This window comes from Phodopus roborovskii, unplaced genomic scaffold, assembly GCF_943737965.1.
Source record: "Phodopus roborovskii unplaced genomic scaffold, PHOROB, whole genome shotgun sequence".
NCBI lineage: Eukaryota > Metazoa > Chordata > Mammalia > Rodentia > Cricetidae > Phodopus > Phodopus roborovskii.
Window position 1 is genome coordinate 29,561,515 of NW_026126469.1, and position 21,211 is coordinate 29,582,725.

The 21,211-nt window shown below is 41.5% G+C and overlaps 1 protein-coding gene across 8 annotated transcripts in view; it reads right to left on the reverse strand.

Annotated features, from left to right (window-relative positions):
• The window catches only part of Phldb2 (pleckstrin homology like domain family B member 2), a 95,527-nt gene extending 85,603 nt beyond the window's left edge, over window positions 1–9,924 (reverse strand). For all 8 annotated transcript variants that reach the window (XM_051191556.1, XM_051191554.1, XM_051191558.1 and 5 more), the window contains exon 1: window positions 9,846–9,924. The gene's annotated coding sequence lies outside the window, so the exon portion shown is untranslated. The remainder of the gene's footprint in view (window positions 1–9,845) is intronic.
• Between the last annotated feature and the right edge of the window lie 11,287 nt (window positions 9,925–21,211).

The window sequence follows — 21,211 nt, forward strand, 5'->3', positions numbered from 1 at the left end:
TGCATTGCTATTTTCAAAGCTGCAATGATATATTCTTTAAAACCGTAATTGTTTAGAGTCACACTGTAAAATATTTAAGGATAAAAACCTAGTTGTTTGGAACACACTCTGAGGGAAAATGGGATCTCCAGATGAAACCAAATTAACAAATGTCTAGGCTCTAGGTGCTGGGTTCACTATAGTATTCTTTTTATTTCATTTTTGTTTTCTCAAGACAGGGTTTCTTGGTGTAACAGCCCTGGCTGAACTGGAACTCGTTTTGTAGACCAGGCCAGCCTCAAATTCATAGAGATCTGCTTGCCTCTGCCTTCCAAGTATTGGGATTAACACTTGGAATTAACATCATCACAGACAGCTCTTACTATAGTACATTTTTAATACGTGTTTTACATGTTGGGTATGTTTAAATTTTTCACAATAAAATATTTTCCAAAAAGATAAAAAGATAAGAGTAAGTAAAATTATGTATATGTATGTATGTATGTATGTATGTATGTATGTATGCATGTATGTATTGAAGCCAGAGTAAATAAAAATAAAATCTATATGTATTGATGTAAATTATAATGGCTCACTATACAAAAAAGGATTGGGTCTCAGCAGCTTGCATGAAAACTAGCTTATTATACTAAATCAAATTCTCCAAAAGAGCATCATTTCTTTTTAAAGTACCCAGGAGAAATCTGAAAGCAAATACACTGTCAAGATTATAAATAAGTAGGCCATTCTGTTAAAGATTCTTACAAGATAATGCTGGATAGATTACCTAAATTTCAGCAACATCTGTGCCCAAGTCAAAACCACTGCCACGAGCAGGAGGTGATGAATCAGAGGCAGGAGGACCTTCAGATTTTTGTCAGCCTAGGCTCCTAGGGAAGCCTGAACTATATAATGAAAATAAAAGCAGACAGGGGGTGGGGAAAGGGTTCAGTCGATATGGTTAAGAGCTTGCTCTTCAGATCCCAATAACCATGTGAAAGCTGGGCAGTGGTACAATTCTGCAACCCTAGGGGAAGAGGATGTGGAAGGGGATGAAGACAGGGGGTTCCTAGAGCTCACTGTGCAGAAAACCTCTTTGAAGGGATGAATTCCAGCCAGGTTCAGTGGGATCCAAAAGTAGAGAGCCATTTAAGATGACAGTTGATGTTCATCTTTATTCTCCACACAAAGGGCTACGTGTAACACAAACATTTGCCACACATACAACATATCACAAGCAGCACACTACACCCACAAAGTACACAGTGAAGAAAGAATAACAATAAAAACAGATAATTAAAATGTACAAATATCCACAGAAACTATCATCAAACCTTCAGGATTCTAAAAAGTTCCAGCCTCAAAAAAAAAAAAAAAAAAAAAAGTACAAAAATGTTAGCATATTTATGCTGAGAAAGGGGTTGACATGCTTTGTAGGTTTTTTTCAATTCTCTTACTTGGACTGACAAGATGGTTCAGTGGGGAAAGGCACGTAATGGCAAGTCTAAGAACATTATCTCCAGGACCACAGGGTGGAAGGAGAAAATCAATTCCCAATTCCTGTGGGTTGTTCTCTAGACCTCACAGGTATGCCATGGCATTCATGTCCTCCTCCAACTCCTCACACAGAGAAATAAATAAACATAATAAACAAAAGTTCTGTTATTCATTCTCAGAAGATGGGGCAGTTCTTTGGCTAGGAAGCCACAGACCCATATTTTAGGGTCTTTCACTGAAACCCCAAATCATTTTCATTCAAGATAAAGATTTCTAGAATTCATCCAGATGAAATCAAACATCTTCAAAAGTTACTTCTTCCTGCTCATGGGTACAATTCAACCCCGGGTTTAGGTGATTTAGACCAAGTCCCCCATGAACCCAGACAAATCCTCCTCCATTGTAGAATCATCCTGGGGGCAGTGACTCTGGAAAGGTAGAGAGTCCTGGGGTGTTAGCTGGAGAGAGAAGCCATCACTGTGTATGGACTGCACTCTTCCCCTTCAGTCAGGAAAAGGTGCTCATCTCATCCCTTCCAAGCAAAGCTACTTTCAAGAAAGTATATGAACATAGGCATTCTATGACATACCTTGAAGCCATGTCTGTGGACTTAAACTGAAATTCTCTGACCTTTTCATCCTGCCTTTGTTGCCTGTAACCCGACTAATTGAAATATATATGTGAATAATATGTGATTTTTCTAAATAACATTCCCCAGGCTGAAGTGCTTATGATTTACCCAATATTATGATCTGGCAATGGTCAGAGAATAAGTAGGTTCTAGGAGAGGAACCAAATGGAAGTCAACGATGTCTTCCACAGCTGGAATGTTGTTAACACCACCCTACCCCTGGGCTGAGAGATCATATCTAAGGCTTTAAGCATGCTCAACCAATGTTCAACCACTGAGTTACCCCGTCACATTTTCCGTGTTAACCCAAACACTGAGGTGGATAAGCTTTAAAAAGATGGCCATATACTTCCCTTTTTTTTTTTTTTTTAAAAGATTTATTTACTTACTTTATGAGTGCTCTATCTGCATGTACACCTTTATCCCAGAAGAGGGTATCAGATCCCACTACAGATGGTTATGAGCCACCATGTGGTTGCTGGGAATTGAACTCAGGACCTCTAGAAGAGCAGCTAGTGATCTTAACCACTGAGCCATCTTTCCAGCTCCTGGTTGTGTACTTCTTAATAGTAGAGATACATTCTGAGAAATACATGGATAGTTGATTTCATCATGGACAGCATCACAGAGCATGGCCTCATACATGTAGCCGGACCCACATCACAAGGCCATTTCATCTTATTCAACACTATCTTGTAAGAGGTCAGTTGAGCAAATGTCACTCTGTGGGCCAGTGAGAGAGCTCAGTGAGTGAAAGTGCTGGTAGTAAAGTTAAGAAGAGAGGGCAGAAGGCAGCTTCAGAGTTATTTCCTGGCTTCCACATGTAGGCCATAAGCAGACACCCAGGCACCTCACCCCTCCCCAACACCACCCCCTTTAATTAGTTGATTTTTGTTTTTTTTTTTTTTCCGGAGAAAAATCAATGTGAGGCTCACAACCACAAGCAAAAAGTTATAGTGGGGATGTGATTTCTTCATTACTTTTAACAGTTGATTATGCAGGGTGGGTGTTGGAAGACACCCCTTGTTTTCTCTACTAAAACCTGCCTTTCAACCCCTCACTGCAAGAAAGGGGGGGAAACTTGACCCTATAAAGATCAGTAAAGAACTAAGTTCAATTTATTTTTAATCAGTGTTGTTTTTTTTTCAAAACCTTTACTTTTATTTTTACTTGTGTATGTGTGTGCATGCATGTATGCATGTGTATATTTGTGTGTGTGTGTGTGTGAGAGAGAGAGACAGGCAGGGTGAGAGAGGTAGAGACAGAGAGAGAGAGAGAGAGAGAGAGAGAGAGAGAGAGAGAGAGAGAGAGAGAGAGCTAAGACTTGTGTGCTCATGATTCAGGAGACCAGAAGAGGGCGTCAGAGCCGCTGGAGCCATAGTGAAGGCAGATGTGAACCAACTTGTATGGGTACTGGGATATGGGTACTTGATTGTCCAGAAAGGCAGCAAGTATGTTTGACTGCTGAGCCATCTCTCCAGGCTCTCAATGCTATTTTTTTTAATAACTCTGCCCAAAAGACCTAATAAAGGAAATTGTCATTTTCTGATGTTATTTTTATTGTAATGGCTAATCCAGTACAAAGAACACTGGACAGCTTGCCAAGGACACAACTCAGGAGGTTGGTCCTCTTTCTGTGTTCACCAACTAAGAGGAATAATATAGGAGTAAGTTGTTTATCAGTCTCCATCTTGCTGAAGCAGAGGTTTGCCGATGTTTGAAATGCTGAGAGTGAACTAGACATTCCTTGCACCCCAAGGCTCTGTACTCCCAAGATTCCTGGTGAAATCACCCAGGAGTGCCTGTTACATAATGCAGGAAATGGAAATGACCGCAGAACACAGGCATGTTTTAGTGATAAGATAGCAGCTACCTAACTGGGCAAAACTTTCCCCAGCTCTGCTCCCCACAGCATGCCAAGGGCATGGTAAATCATCTCAGTACAACACAGTGAGTTCTGGTCAGAACTGTGTTAACACAGTACAGCATAGAAGCTGCTTCAGCATTATATACAAGAAATAGTTGTCTGCATTCCTATGTCTTGCAGTTTCCTTAATAAGTCTTAAGTTGTTTTTGAAAACCTACTTCAGCAATGATGCAAGCAATGTGGCAGCCAGATACCTCTTCCCAGCCCTTTTGAACACCTCTTGGCTATTCACACCGGATCTGAGTTGGTCAAAAGAATGAAGGAGTTGGTTCTCATCACTTTTATCTACTCTGAATTTACCAGTGGGGGTGGTGGGGAGAGGTCAAGAAACAAATCTTAGAGAACACATGTAACTTCCCCCTTTTCGTCAGTCATTTGGTAGGCTAATTCCTCGATAACACTGCCTATGGGGAGAAGTCACCAGCAGTGTGCAAATAATCACTCTAAGATGGTAAACACCAGCTTGCACTGACCTGCTTAGCAGCAAGTCTTAGAAAACACTGAGCCTGTTTCAGGTAGCAATACTAAATACCGGCTTGTATGGATAAGAAACCCCCTTCATCTAATAAAATCAACTGCGCTCATTTAAGAAATAGTTCTTACATGTACTAAAACCATCTATGCAATTTGGCCCATTGTCTTGTGTTTGTCCCAGCAAGCTTCTGAAGTCCTTGGCATTCCCACACCTCCATGGAATGATTTTGACTTGGCTTTCTCTCCCTGGCCACCGATTGCCAGAATGCTTCAAAATGCTTGCCTTTAAAGAAGAGACAACACAAAGCTGTTTTTCAGCGATGTGTAAGAAAGATCCCTAAACATCACAGACATACCTATTTTGCAAATTAACCCCTGGAAGATTAAATCCCTGTATGAGACAAACACAAACGATTGTTTACTAAATTTTATACTGAAGGGACTTGAAAACATGAACTACCCCTTTTGGCTTTATTTATTTTCAAAAGACAAGAGACATATTCTTCAAATCCTAGGAAATATTTCCAGTCACTAAATTTCTTATTTTAATTACTAAGACCTCCTATCATGGCAGGGTATCATGGCCTGAGAAGAGGTACCAAGAATGATGAGGTAGAAGGTGAAAATGAAAGGGTTGCTACCTCCCTCTAGTGAAGAGCCTGCAAGGGGCAGGTCTCCTAGGAGTCAGCCGGTTCAGAGTTATTCCTAAATGATTCCATATGCTTCCCTTTGAGACGAACCTCTTGGCTAGTTGCCAACATAAGACCATCCCTTAACAGCATTTGGAGCTCTGACTTCCCCCAGGAAAGGCACCCCAAGACCTTTCCTGTATCAAGCAAACCTCGAGATAGAGGATCAGAAGGAACACGGATCACCCTGCCTTGAATCCACAACCACAGACCCATTGTCTAACCCTAGTCACGTAAACCAGTTAGTGGGTGTTGCCATTTGTGACTGATACAGCCATACAGGCACAACTTTTCTGATACCCAAAAGCTCACTGAAGATCTCATGAAGATCTCATGCCTGTGATTTCAGTATCGTGGAGAGTTTGAGGTAAGCCTGGGGTACAAAGTAAGTTCCAGGCCAACCTGGGCTACACGATGAGCCCTTTCCCTGAAGCAAAGCAACAAAAGATCAACAACAGATGAAAAGAACTCATTGAGGTGGTTCCTTTCTCGAAATGGAGCCATTCAGTAATATCATACCTCGTAGACTCTAACAAAAAATAATCAGCAATAAATTTGTATTGCTACCAAATCTTTAGCATTTAGGAAAACAGATGGAATGGCAGAAACTATATGGTGCAAGATACATTGGAAATCAGAAGTCAGATTTGTTCTGTCCTGTCACTACCACGTCCCATGTAAGGCTTGGGGCAATGGTTTGAGATAATTTTTTTTTTTTTTTGAGAGGGCGCCTCACTCACTCTGCCTAGCTCTGATCTAGTACTCACTGTATAACTGTGGTCATGTGAATGAAACCAGCTCATATATATATACATATATATATGCTCATAAATACTAGTCTGTAGTTGATGAACTTGAGAATGATTAGTAGATGCAGCCTTGGTGAAGGAGGTGTATGGATGGGGGTGGTCTTTGAGGTTTCAGAATTCCAGGCCCAGTTCTCTCTCTCTTTCTCTCTCTGCCTTCTGCCTGTAGATCAGGATACAAAGCTCCTGCCCCAGGGCCACACTTATCAGTTTCCCCCATGATATGAACTAACCCCCTGAAACTGTAGCTGACCCACCTAACTAAATGCTTTCTTTTATCAGAGTAGCTGTGGTCCTGATGTCTCTTCACAGCAATGGAACAGTAACTAAGACAACAGACTGGTCTTGAACTCATAGCATACCTCCTACCCCTGCCTCTTAATCCTGAAGTTACAGGTAGGAATCTATCAAGCTGCAAATAAGACCTCAAGTGTTTTATTTGTGTGAGATAGGGTCTGATTTGGTCCAGATTTAAGCTTGCCAAGCAGTCAGGTATGACCTTGAACTCCCTATCCTCCTGAAATTATATACACCACCTCTGCTTCTTTTGTGTTTCTGGGAACCAAATCTAGGGCTTCATGCATTCTAGGCAAGCATATTACAAACTGGGCTACATACCAGCCTGGGAAGATTTCTAAGGTTCCTTTTACTCCCAGAATTATTTTGCCCAGCTTGCCCCAAATAATCAAGCTTGAATTGTCTTCAGATTTCTAATCTGAGCTTGATACAACTGAATACATTGTATATACCCACCCATCAGTTTATGGATCTCTCCCACCTACCCACCCATCAAGCTCATTTGCATAGATGCCAGGCATCTTTGCCCCTCCACACACAGGAGGCTTCTTTTTTTCCCTTCTGTCTAAGATAACCCTATCCATTCATGTGCTCTGATCCCGATACACAGAGTAGAGAGCAAAAGAGGAGAAGCTAAGATGCTCTGTTTTGTACCTGCATTCAAAGGCAGCATCTGCTGTGTCTGCAGGACCATCTGTTGCTCACTTTGACATGGAAAAGATAGTGCAGGCCTCAGAAGTGGTGTCACAGGTCACACACACCCAGACATATGTCCCATAGTCGCCAAGGCTTACATCACTGCCCTCATCCAGGAGTGTATTTGCTTGTGAAGAATGGTATTGCTAAACTCTCACAAAGGGTCAAGTACAGTTGGTTTTTTTGTTTGTTTGTTTTTTGTTATTTTGTTTTTAAATTCAGCTTGTTGAAATATCAATTAAATTCTCTAATCTCAGGTTCTAACTAGAGCTGTGTCTTCCACTAATTCATTCAAGGTCTTACCAGTCTTTTAAAGATATATCACCTATTTAAAGTGAGAACTGAGCTTAAATCACCCAGGTTCCCTTGTGTTCAAACTCAACTTTAAGCCAATTCAAAAGCATCAAAGAAACCCAACAAGTTCCTTCATCCCCCACAGTATATTAAGACTCTTAATGTCAAGGACAGAAGGATCTACTGCAGGTGAACAGACTTCTGGGACATGAGCAACAAGAGTTAAGTAAGTAAATTTTGTGAGGATCCAAATTAAATTAAAGTTCCTAATTTGCCAACATCTTGCTGACCTGGGGAAATGCTCTAGAGAACAGGGCCAGATAGTTCTGTATGTTCCAGTCACTGCAGGATATTCAGCAGATCTCTATTCAATGGACACTGGTTGCAATTTCCTACCATCAGCTGTGATAATCAAAATATTGTGCCAGCATTCCCTTCAGACTAGATGCCACTTCCTCTTCCTGAGAACTACTCAGAAGGTGTTTATGTTTCAAAAGGATGGCATTCCTGCATCTAATGAGTAAGCACAGAGAGATTTAACAGCACATTATAAAGCACAGGTATGTGTAAATGTGTAAAGTCCCTGCCTTTCTTTCCCTGTCACCTGGGGCACTACCTCTCTGCCAATGGCTGCAATTTAGCATCCTGTAAGGTCAGTTATCATACCCACAACCCCAGCTGCTTTTTAAAACTATGCAAAAACTTATCTGGGCTCTGGGACTTGATTTCTTCATTGCACTCCATAACCCATCATGCTTAGAGTCTTCAACACCCATGAAAGGCATGAAGACCAGAGTTTGATTAAATCAACTTTGGCTTTCTCTTCTCTCTCCTGAGAATGCCAGAGATAGTGGTTACCTTTGGGCTGAGCTATTGAAGACATATGTTGACTCTTTGCCTATCATCTTATCTAGCATTTCTTGCTTGCCCCAAAAGGATCCAGCAGACATTTTTATGGCCATTCTCACCCCAAAAGAACAGCAGCTGCCAGCTGCAGAGAAACAGACTGAACCCTGAAAATTAACTACAGTGATGACGGCTCTTAACCAAACATCTCATTTTGCCTTTTGTGAGAGAGCTAGGATTTGCAAACTCCCCTGCTTCAGGAGTAAAAGCTGCATTAGCTGAAAGCAAAAACTCAACTGTCCTCCCTTTGTCAGAGTTTGGAGACATTGTACAGAGTTTCTTAATTATATGCCATATTGAAGTTCCATAATACATTTATCAGGAAAAATAAATAAATAAAAACCTTTTAAGCAACTAGATTCAAGATACGAAAAAGGATCCTTGAAAGATACAACTGTTTCATTTCAGAGAGCCTTAGCTCTTTATTCAAATAAATATTTACACAATTGAAGCCAATGGCACTAGGCATATTCTGTTAAAATAGGGGGCTACTCTAAAGGTTTATTTATCCGAAATCCAACTACTCTGTTGCTATCCTACCAGGAACAAAGAATTCAAGTGATCCAAGGGCAAAAGTTTAACCCTATGGAACTGTGAACCATATTTGGTGGATCCCACTAAATTCAGACGTTTGAAGCCCAAAGAAAAAAGTCTCAAACGTCCAAATTAAGCCCACATTGGAAGCTTAGTTACAAACATCATAATTGAAAATTACACATTCATATTCTGGAGGCAAATGCGGCTGGCAGATATTTATACTAACAGACTTCACATTTTATGTCTCTTCTAGACCCCTCACAGCTGCGACGGGCTATGGCTAGCTGTGCATCCTAGAACTCGAGTAATTTCAGAACCACAAAAGGAAGACTTCCAGGGAAGAGGGTTGGGTTGAGCTAAAGGATTTCCAGCCCTAGCCGGTCCACATAAAAGGCTGCAGGAGTCTTCCCTCTTTTAAGTGAGAAAGGTAAAAGAGGAGCCGCTGGAAGGAGGTTGGACTTGTAAAGCTTTTTCAAACAGGAAATCCCAATCCGGGAAGGGACAGCCCGTCAGCCTTTTAATTTCCTGGCAGTGGCGGGAGTTAGCTAGGTCCTTGGTGCTTCAAGTGCTGATAGTTAGGGCAAAGTTACTGCTCCTCCCCTGGTGAAACAGGGTCGAAAAGATCCCAGGACTTGTAGCTGCCATCATTAAGGGCGGAGGGACACACAACACCATACCATTTACGTTTAGGGAAACTATAGCTGAATCGCAATCATGGGCTCCTGGTGAGAATACCGGTCCGGAGGTTCGCCCTGCAGCCTCACTCTGGAAACAAAGTGCAGCTAGAAACCTAATTCAGAAGGTCCTCTAGGAGTCCCATACTCCTCAGGATCCAGCTGTGGACCCTCTCTTTCCCCGGTGTCCAGATCTCTGACTAAGCGAGTTTTCACGAAAGTTGCCTTGGGGACGCTTAATTAAATCCTGCCTTTTCGCCTCAATCACTGTAGAGACGTCACGGAACCCACGAGCCCTCCACCCGACATCATCTTGCATAAGGAGGGCAAAAGTATCCTAGGGTTGTACGGTTCGGGCTCTACCGACCCCTGCCCAGGCTTTTGTCCCTACAGCCTGCAAGGGAAGCAAAGAAAATCTGTGCCCAGAGTGCCACTCACCAGCTCATCTTTCTCTGTAGCCGCAGCTCTCTCCACCGGTCCCGCTGCCCTAGGGCCTGGCTCTCGCTACCGCTCTCCCTCCCTGGGGTCCCCGCAGCCGCCACAGCCGCCGCAGCCAGCCAGTCCCTGAGGCCGCGCACCGCGCACTCCGGGCGCCCCTCCCGGTGGGGGCGGCCACCGCCTCCTCTCCGCCCCCGACCTCCGCAGCGCGACCGGCGGCTACCAACTCGTCTGCGGGGGACGCCGTGTCCCCAAGCAGCCGCCAGGGATCGCAAAAGCAGCTCAGTCTGCTCCTCCAGGCCCACTCTAGCCCCCCTACTCGCCTAGGGTGACGAGGCGTCCTGGTGCCCGCGGCCACACAAGGCAGACACACTGCTTTGCTCCGTGCCACACTCAGCAGCGCCCCTCGGACCGCGATGGTGGACTCCACGAAGCTCGGTCCCCGGTGCCGACCCCCTCCTGAATTACAGCAGCGGGTCCTTGGAGTTCCAGCCGTGAAGTCGGTCCCGGAACCTTCCTCCTCCTGGGCAGCTAAGTTGCTGCTGCTTTTACGGCTGCGGGAGTGGCCCGGCTCCACTTTCTCAAAACCGTGTTCGCAGCTTTGAGTAGTAGTAAAACCTCTGTGATTGGCCTTTTTCTTTCTTTTTTTTTAAGAAGGTGGAAATGGGACCGGAGAACACAAGTCCTCGGGTGGTGATTTCCTCCCCATGATGAAGTTTCTGCACTGGGAAACTCCAGGTGACCGCACCTATGCCACACACTGTTTTCCCCGGGGCAGGTTTACCTGATGCCTCAGAAAAGCAGCTGTGCCAAACAGCAGTGCAACGCCTGGGGTCAGGGCAGGAGTGACGAGTCTTTAAAGCTCTGTGACACTGATTTCCTTGGAATGGTGTCTCATAAACGATTCTGTGTTTTCCATGTTTTAACATAACCAGTGAAAACTATACTAATGTGGACTTTTTTCACTATTGCTTCGCTGAAAGACTAGGATGATGCACACACAGTCTATCTTGACACACGCAGATGTGACTGTCTGCAAAGTTCTGGCCCAGTGGGGTTACAATGATGAAAGACAACCCGTAGGAACTCAAAGCGCAAGCGAAGCGCAAGAACTGGCAAGTTCTTTAACTAATAACAATGTAGCCTGGGTCAGTTGCTTTACCTACAAGCAAGGATGTCTCCAAGGCTGTACAATAGAGGTGTGGGTGTGGCTGGCGCCGCAAGGCAGCCTCTGCATCATCTATGCAAAATGCCTGGAGCTGTGAGTACACTCACATAACAAAATGCTCCTTTAAAATGTTTCATTTGTGTAAGTAAAAGTCTGACTTTTTAAATTAAATATATTTTACTATCTATGTAAATGTATGTGTGTTGTTGTGCTTGCATGTGCACGTGAATCCAGGTAAGTGGGGGGGGGGGGGGAGGCAGAAACGACGTGGGTTTTGACAGCCAGACTTGATCCTCTGCAAGAACAGTACAGCTCTTAGCAGCTGAACAACCTCTTCGGCCCATAAAGTTTGACTTGTAATTTCTGTGAGAGCCACTCCTATAAAAATGGTTTGCGTTTTCGAGTATTATCTGCCCACCACCCCAGTTGGATTTACCCCACAGTAATAAATTCGCATGAGTTCCTCTCATCTCCATCAACTTATAATCACTTAGCACATCTCAATCAAAATGAAGACATTCTCGACTCCACTTACCTTTCCATTCTGTACTGCTGAACTATAACAGAACACCTTTCAGGAAGTGAGAAACGCTATGCTGTCCCCACTTTCTGCCTTCTCGTTTACTCCAGTCAGAAGTTGCCTTTATTGTATCTCCTTGAGCTTGAATCACCCAAATGAAAGATTGCTCCTCCCCAGGTATGATGGTACATGACAATAATCACAGCACTTGAGAAGCTGATGCAAAAGGACCAAGAGCTCCAGGCAAGCATGGGCCTTATAACAAGTTGGGACCAGACTGAGACATGTATTGAATACCTAACTCAAAACACCAAGGGCTGACTAGTGAAATCAATATGGTCATTCCTCAGAAAATTGTGAATCCATCTACCATAAAATTCAGCTACAACATTCTTGGGCACATACCTAAGGGACACACCATCCTTCCACAGGCATCCTTGCTCAGCTATGTTCATTGCAGATTATCCATAACAGCCAGAAACTAGAAACAACTTAGATGTCCTCAACCAATGAATGAATAAAGCAAATGTGGTATATTTATACAATGGAGTATTACTCAGCTGTTAAAAAAAAAAAGACATTTGCAGGCAAATGGATGGAACCAGAAAAAAAAAACCACCCTGAGTGAGGTAACCCAGACCCAGAAAGATGAACATGGCATGTGCTCACTAACTTATAAGTGGATATCAGCTCTTTAAAATGATAATCAAGCTACAACCCTCAGTCCCAGAGAGGTTAGGTAATGAGGAGGGTTCTATGGGGGGTGCATGGATTTCCCTGGGAAGGGGTAATAGAATAGATTTTGCAGGTGGACTGACAGCAGGTGTAGATGAGAGAGAGGGAACAATTGTGTGTTGGGGAGGGGTGCTGGACTAACTCAGCATAAGCAAATTCAAGCTCTGTGTTCTTAGTCCAAGGGGCTGGGAAAAGCACGTATCACTCCTCAGCAGCAATGACCAGCTGATCAGTAGTTCCTTTTTGTCTTCTTGTTCCCTTTGACCTAACCACTGAGTACCCAGAGATTTGGGATTTCCAATATATTGTGTTTAGTAGTGCTGGTCTTCTGCCCCATGTCACTAAATCCCTTCATGTGTTGACTCTTCACAAATGTTGCCTCCAGACAAACCCACTCCCCAGAATCTAAGGCTCCTGCCAGCTGCCCACATGGATGCCTACGGACCTCATAGCTATCATTGTCAACACTGATTCCCTGAAATGGTTTTTCCTGTTCCCAACCACTCTTTTCCAACTGAAGTCATCCCATATCAGGGATAAAACCTTACATCAGCGTTAAATTTAATTTCTCTCCAACCCATCAGGAAGTCTTTTCTGCTTTTATTAAAATAAAAACAGAACTCAACTACTTACTGCCTCACTGCTCATCTCAGCTAGATCTCATCTGTCATACTGTCTTGACTTTACCCTTGCACTGTCTTTACTCTCTTATGGGGTATTGTCAACACGGATACCAGGGTGACCATTGTAAAATATTAGGCAACACAGTCTACTCCTTCCCTTGTAATTCTGCAGTGACCCTATTCAGTCCAGGCCAAAGCCATGTGTTGGCCTAGAAAGGCATTGTTGACCTACCCTTCTCTAACATTACTCCTGATTCTCTTTGTTCATTCTTGATACCATGTCCTCCTCAATATCTCCACATTTGATTCCTGGAGACTTTGTATCTGCCTCAGGACCTCTGAGCTAGCTGCCCATCTGTACTAAGCTCCCTAACCCTCCCCACTCCATGTATCTGTATAGTTTGGCCCTTCATTTCCTTTGCTTAAATAAAACTAAGTTGCTCCTGCCTTCTATGACCGCTCTGCTTAAAGTCTAAGATGAATTTCCCGTACAGATACATTTTCTCTATTTTGTCATTGTAATTTGTACTGTAACAAATATCTGAGATAATAAATGTATAAAGAGAAAAGGTATATGGCTCACAGTTTTGGAGATTTCAGGTCACAGTTCATTGGCTCAGTTGTTTTGGGTATGTATATGACAAGGCAACACATAACAACTGAACAGCCAAAACTCACTTCTAGGAAGCAAGAGGGTGGGGCTGGTCAGTGGCCTCTGCCTTCCATTTTCCTTTTCTTTCTTTTCCTTCTTCTTCTTCTTCTTCTTCTTCTTCTTCTTCTTCTTCTTCTTCTTCTTCTTCTTCTTCTTCTTTTTAAGACATGGTCTTCTTGTATTTCACAGGCTCACCTAGGACTCCCTGTATAGCTCAAGCTGAACTGAACTCAGAGATCTGCCTGCCTCTGCTTCCAGAATACTTGGGTTAAAGGTATACACTACCACATTGGGTTTAGGGTTTTATTTCTTAAATCTTCCATGTCCTTTCAACAGTAAGGTAAGTGCTGAAACAAGTCTCCAACAAGAGAATTTTGGGTAACACTCCAGATCTCTAGATGTAAACTGTCCAAGTCACAAAGTGTACTCCTAAGTTTCATTAGCATCTGTATAGCCTTATTGGAATGGGAGTTTCAGACAGACATAGATTTTTAACATGCTATATCACTAACACGCCTAGAGTGTTCCCTGACATAGAATTCACATGCATGCATGAATGATGGCTTTGACCCAATGCTTATAGATATCTCCCTGTCTGAAATATGGTAACTGATACACTTGACCTAGATAATTATTCTCCAAGGAATATGTGCACTAAAACAATACATAAACAGGCTGTATTTAAATTGCTAACATTCATGCACAAGAAAAACATCACTGATATTTATGAAAAAGAACAATTACTGTGCATTCTTCTAAATACATGGTGGTATACAGACATTTAGCTGTGCTACTGTGTTCTCATTGTAAAGGAGAAAAGGAGGCAGAGAAAAGTCCCATTTGCCCAAGCATTTGAATTAGTAGAGGCAGAGTTGGAGTGCAGGCAGCAGGATTCTAGAGTGCTCACACCCTTAAATGCTAATGTACACCTCACCTCTTCTCTAGAATGAATACTATCAGAGGAATGTCTGCATAGTGACTAACTCCTAATCAGTAGACAAAAACAAATGTTCACTGTCCTGCTGTCTCTGATGATAACTACATTCCTCACAGGACAAGGGGTCATTTTATTCATATTTATGTGACTCACACTCTAGGACTTGGGAGATAGAGAAAGGGGCCATCAGAAAGTACTTATTTAATGTGATTTTTAAAGTCACTAAATGCCGTAGGGATTCTCTTGATGAGTCAGTGTGGTTTTCCCTCTGTTTTATAATATCGGGGCAGCCTAAAGACATAAGACATCTACCTCAGAGGTACAAGTGGTAAATTGAATTAAATTAAATGGTAAAATGAGACCTTTAATGTCTTAACACATGTGGTGGGTCACTCAAATAACTACTATTAGCAGTACTATCAGATTTACTCTTAGTCATGATGTTTGAAAAATATAAATTAAATGATAGAAAGACCTAAGCTCTTGCCTTTTACTTTGTCATTTCTTATTTTATGATTTATTTATTTATTTATTTATTTATTTGAAGTAACTCAAGCTGGATGTGTAACTGGACTGGTCTTGAACTTCCAATCCTCTTACCTCCATCTTGTGAATCCTGGGATTGCAGTCCCCATTATATTCACATTATTCCCATAAATGGGAATGCAGTGGATTGCACCCAGGGCCTTGTGCAAGCCAGGCAAGCACATTACCAAATGAGTTACGCAAACTCCCCCTCCTCTCCCACTTCTTGGTTCTTTAAGTAAAATTACCTCTTGTATCACAAATCAGAGCTTTATCTCCTAATCTCTGCCATTCCTAATCATCCACTTAGGGTATTGGGCTGGAAACTGCACAACATTCCTTCTCTTGTTTACCTCTCTGGGATCAAACAGATTTACAAAACTTGTTCTTATTTGGCTGTGTTTTTCAACTTTTCAAGTGGGGAAAAATAAAGTTTTGTTTTATACACACACACACACACACACACAATAAAATAATTCAAAAGAATGGCTGGGGGTATCATCACTCCTGATTTTAAGATATTTACAGAGCTATAGTAATGAGGACCACATGGTATTGTCATAAAAACAGACACATTGATGGATGAAATAGAATTGAAGACATGGACATAAGTCCACACACCCATGGATGCCTGATTTTTAACAAAGAAGCCAAAAATATGCATTGGAGTAAAGACAGTATCTTCAACAAGTGGTGCTGGTCAAACCAGATTGCTGTGTGTAGTAGAATGCAAATAGATCAAATCTATCACCCTATACAAAAGTCAACTACAAATGGATCAAAGACCTTAACATAATACCTCATAGCACAAATCTTACAGAAAATAAAATAGGAAATGTGCTTAAATTCATTGGCACAGATAAGGACTTTTTGAACAGACTCCTGATAGCACAGACATTAAGATCAACAATTAATAAATGGGACCTTTTCTGAATAGCAAAGGACACTGTCATTCAAGACAAGAGGCAGCCTATAGAATTGGGGGGGGGGACTTTACCAACTATGCATCTGATAGAGAATATGTAGAACATATAAAGAACTAAAAATCAAACAAATTGAACATTGAGAAAACAAAGAACTCAATTTAAAAATGGGCTACATATCTAAAGAGAGACCTTTCAAAAGATGAGACACAAATGGCTCAGAGAAACTTAAAAAGTGTTCAGTATCTTTAGCCATCAGGGAAGTGAAAGCTAAAACTACTTGGAGATTTCATCTTACTCCAGTTAGAATGGCCAAGATCAATAAAACAAGTAACAGTATATGTTGCTGAAGATGCAGAGAACGGGCAACACTTGTTTGTTCTTTATGGGAGCACAAACTGGCATATCCACTAAGAATGTTGAGGTACCTCAAAAGCCTGAAAGTCAATTTACTACAAGATCTAGCTATACCATTCTTGGGTCTATACCAAAGGACTCTCTCTATCTTACAGAGAAACTTGTCAGTCCATGTTCATTGATGTTCTGTTCATAATAGCTGAAATTGGAAATGGCTTCAATGTTTATCAGCTGATATATTGGTAATTGATATAATGTGGTACATCTACACAATAGATGTTAAGAAAATTGAAATTTGAAGTAAATGAATGGAGCTAGAAACAATTATTCTGAGTGAGGTAACATGGACCCAGAAAGACAAGCATTGCATGTTTTCTCTTCTTTGCAGATGTTAGCTGAAGACACCACATCCTTAGAGTACAGAACATGGAGAAACTGGGTTGGTACTCTACTAGAACCTTTACCCATACCAACTGTTGTTCACAGAGCTGGAAGGTGCTATCCGTGCCACTGGTAGATAAAAGTAATCATCAGACACTATGAACTATAATAGCATCCTATTTGCAAGATACGACAGAATTTTCCTTTAAAAAAAAACTGTCATATGTTTTCACATGGGAATTAAAAATCATTGCCAAGGAGAATTATATATGACTATATTAATAATGGGCATCTCTTACATAATGGTGATAATTTGTACCACATAAGAGGGTAATGGCCATTTTTGATTGAATTTAAGGTATTCTTCGTGAGATGGAAACAATACTTGACACAGCTAATAAAGCCAATAATCTGAGGCTAGAATATTGGTCATGGACCCTAGGGGAAATCTACTGCTATTATTCTGCTAAATGAACACAGCACTAAAATGACTTCTAGTGACATATTGTTACGCCTATAAATCATTGCATCTCTCAGTTCTCATCAGAGAAGCTTATTCATGCAGTAGATGATAACTAACACAAAGACCCACAACTGAACATTGTGAAGAAAGTGATACACTTTGGAACACTCAGTCATAAATGATCGTAAGAGGCAGAGGTGGTAGAAGAATCCGATAAAGTGTCTTCTAGATAGGAAACAGCTGAAATACATGTGAACTCACAGAGACTGAGACAGTACACACAAGACCAACATGAGTTCAAGCTGATGGAATCCCATCGGGAAGTAAATGGAGTTGGCACAAGGCCCACCCTTAGCCAAGAAGCTATTTGCAATGAATAGCTGCTGAGAGGGAAAATCCATTTTTTTTTTAATGGAATGACAACTCGTGTATCAACAACAGTCTAGGACAGGCCCCAAATTTAGGCATCAGTGACCAACACGAATCCAACTTGATTTGTGTGTGTGTGTGTATTTTTTGTTTTTATTGTGGATTTTGTAGAAAAAGACCTGGGAGGAATTGAGGGAAGGGAAACATTAAAATGAAAATAGATTGCATGAAATTCTCAAAAAATAAATATTAGAAATAATTACATATGGGTTATTCCACATGGAATTTATATTATCATTGTTGTTGTTGACATAATCTCTTACAGTCTATACTTTCTTCAAATCCATGATTCCCTTGCTTCAGCCTCCCAATGCTGTTATTACAGACATATAAGCCACTTTGAAATGCTGGAAATAAGTTTGCAATCGTTCCTTGTCATTTACAAAAACTATTTGGACCTGGTCTGAATTAGTATATTCTTCCTTTCTCTGCAGTGAGAGCTACCAAATCTTTAGAACCTTGAATCGTCCTCCAACACTTGTAGCAATTGTCTGCACTGCTCTTCTTTCAATATTATAATCTAAAGAACAGTGAAACTTTTCAGGGTGCTGTAGAGAGGCAGTTAATTTGGAGGCAGGCAGGCCTAGGTTTAAACCATGACTTGTTACTAGTCATGCAATTTGAATGCATTGTTTACCCTCAGAGAGAAATAAATGGCTACTCTGAAAAAACTTATACTATGAACTAAGATGATAGTGTCCAGACCAGTTTCCCTCCACAGATAGCACAAAGGGAACAATCAAAAGAAAAATTTGCACCTGTTACTAATGGCTTTGGCCTTGACTGTCCTGGAACTCACTGTAGACCAGGCTGGCCAAACTCAGAGATTCACCTGCCTCTGCCTCCTGAGTGCTGGATTTAAAAACATGCACCACCATTGCCTGGATAGATGACTCGATTTTTTTTTTTAATCTCTTTGGCACATGAGACAACTATGCCCAAAGTGATTTAAGCTATTATAACATTGCCTTCTAACTAAAAGAAAGTTCTAAATCCATTTGCCCTGACAAATTTGTGAATTTGTGCATCAAAATGTTTTTTCTTGTGTGTGTGTGTGTGTGAGAGAGAGAGAGATATCATTTTTTCCTGTGTGTTTATGTTGTAATCAGGAAAAGGATGCACTCTGTGTGTGTGTGTGTGTGTGTGTGTGTGTGTGTGTGTGAGAGAGAGAGAGAGAGAGAGAGAGAGAGAGGGGAGAGAGGGGGGAGGGAGGAAGGGAGGGAGGGAGAGAGAAAGGTCTTTTACAGATTAATGTATCCCAGCTGCATTTACTCTGGCTCACTTTTCTAATCATAATTAGTTTTCATGCATGAAGGGTTTAAAACAAAGAGGTGGGTTTTCTATGTTTTTTTTTATTACAGGAAATAAGAGCTCTATGTTTCTTGATCCTGCAGGGAGCACAGGTCCTCTCCTGTCTTATGGTTTTTATTTTAAATTCCATTTGAATTTCTCCATCTGTCGAATTATCTCATACCACGGTTTCAAGTTTATCGGTAATAATGCATGTAATGTACTTGAGACTTCTGATAACTCAGAGGAGGGGACCAGGGCTCAGGACATGTAAAATGTCAAAACAGAGTCTTTACTAAGCACCACCCTGTTCTAATCAGTGAGTTTAGACATGCAGATCATGACATGTCCTTCCATAGGAGTTTTACTGACCAGCACAGAACTATAACACAGTGTAAAATGTGACACAAATGAGTATAGATAGAAGAGTTTCTGTAGTCAATCAGAGAAGTCAGCACATTTTACCTTCATATTACAGGAAAAGAGCTTTAAGACAGAGAGTATGGCGTAAGCAATACAGGAAGACAGGAGGTCCTGGGGTAGGGGGAGTGGGAATATGGTAAGTAGCGGCCTGTAGAAAAGAATGAATGTGAGGATGGAGAAGGAGGTAAGATCTAAGAAGCTAGGGTCAGATTTGGGAGTAAGGGTTGGGGAGACATGGATTGAATTTCAGACTTCATATCTAATACCATTTAAATTATATCCTGTCCTTGCTCTAAGTTGTTCTAAGTTTTTCCTTGCCTGACAAACACAGGAAGAAACAGGGACTGTAGGAAGTAGAGCCTGGTTATACAGAGAGAGGATGCAAGAGAAAGATGAGTTCCAATTACAAAATTAATAATTCAGTAAAACCCTAGAAATGTTATTTCCTGTGTCAAACTAGAGGTGTTGCTCTCATCGAGGATGCTCAACTGAACATTCTCAGGTGCAGTTTGGACTCTCCCATCTCTCACAGCCATCTCATTTTTCTCATGTTATACTGACTCCACAGTTAGAGATCTTAAAGTTCTTACATGAATAAGCATGACACAGGTATGACTGAGTTGTTGAACCAAGTGTTGGATGAAAATGGCCCCCGAAGGCCAATAGGGAGATGCACTATTAGGAGGTGTGGCCTTGTTGGAGGAAGTGTGTCACTGGGGGGGTGGGCTTTGAGGTTTTAAACGTTCAAACCAGGCCCACAATCTCTCTGTTCCTGCTGCCTACAGATTCAGATGCAGAGCTCTCAGCTACGTCTCCAGCACCATGTCTGCCAGAGTGCTGCCATGTTTCCTGCCATGATGATAGTGAACACAACCCTGAAACTCTAAGCAAGCCTCAGTGAAATGTTTTCCATTGAAAGAGTTGCTGTGGTCATGGTATGTCTTCCCAGTTAATAGAGACCGTAACTAAGACAGTTGGGCTGGAAATTTAGTGACATACCCAACTGTGCCCCAGAGGCTGAGGCCTGCTTGCTTGACCTTTTTCAAATGTCCCACTTCACAGGGTCACTTACACTGTTTCTCTCAAGGCAGTTAGAAAGCCAGCCATTCAGACCATTTTCATATGGCCCCTAGCTCTGAATGGAAATATGTTTTAGTTCCCAGTGTGTGTCAATGGATTAAAGAACTAATTCTGATACTAACAATGATGTGTATGAATGCTACCATGGCTTTAGTCATACTTGAATTTCTATTTTCAAGAACAGGAATTTTTGTAAGTTACAAGTGATTCCTGAAAAAGATGATTGAAATACATTTATTGTGTTCAAATAAGAGCGCGCGCACACACACACACACACACACACACACACACATACACACACACACACACGAACAAAAGTTCTTTGTAAGACATTCTCTTATGTATGATTTCCAGAGATTGATTTCTTAGGTATCAGTATTATATTTACAAGAGTAAAATAATTTCTAGAGAGCCTGGCATGGTGGTATGAGACTGTAATCCCAGCATGCAGGAGACTGAGGAAGGATGTCATGAGTTCTGTGTCAGCCCAGGTGACATAGTGAGACCCTGTCTCATAAAACAAAACAGCCTACAAAACAAAAAAAACAAAAAAACAAAAAAACCAAAACAAACAAACAAACAAAAACCCAAAAACCACCAAAAGGAATCTCTAGAACTTTAGCATAATTATAGGACTGAACTATACCTTCATCAGTAATATTAGCATTACCAGAAGTTTCACAACTTAATACGTAAAAGGGAAGTTAAAACAATGAACTGAATTTGCTGCTCAAGAAGCATATATGTGTATGTCTAAAGCATGCTTTTCTTTTCTACACCAGGATGACAAGAGAGTTTCCTGGGCATCCATTTCCTCTAAAAACCAACCCTAGAAGGCATCTGAGGACCTTCTCTATTGC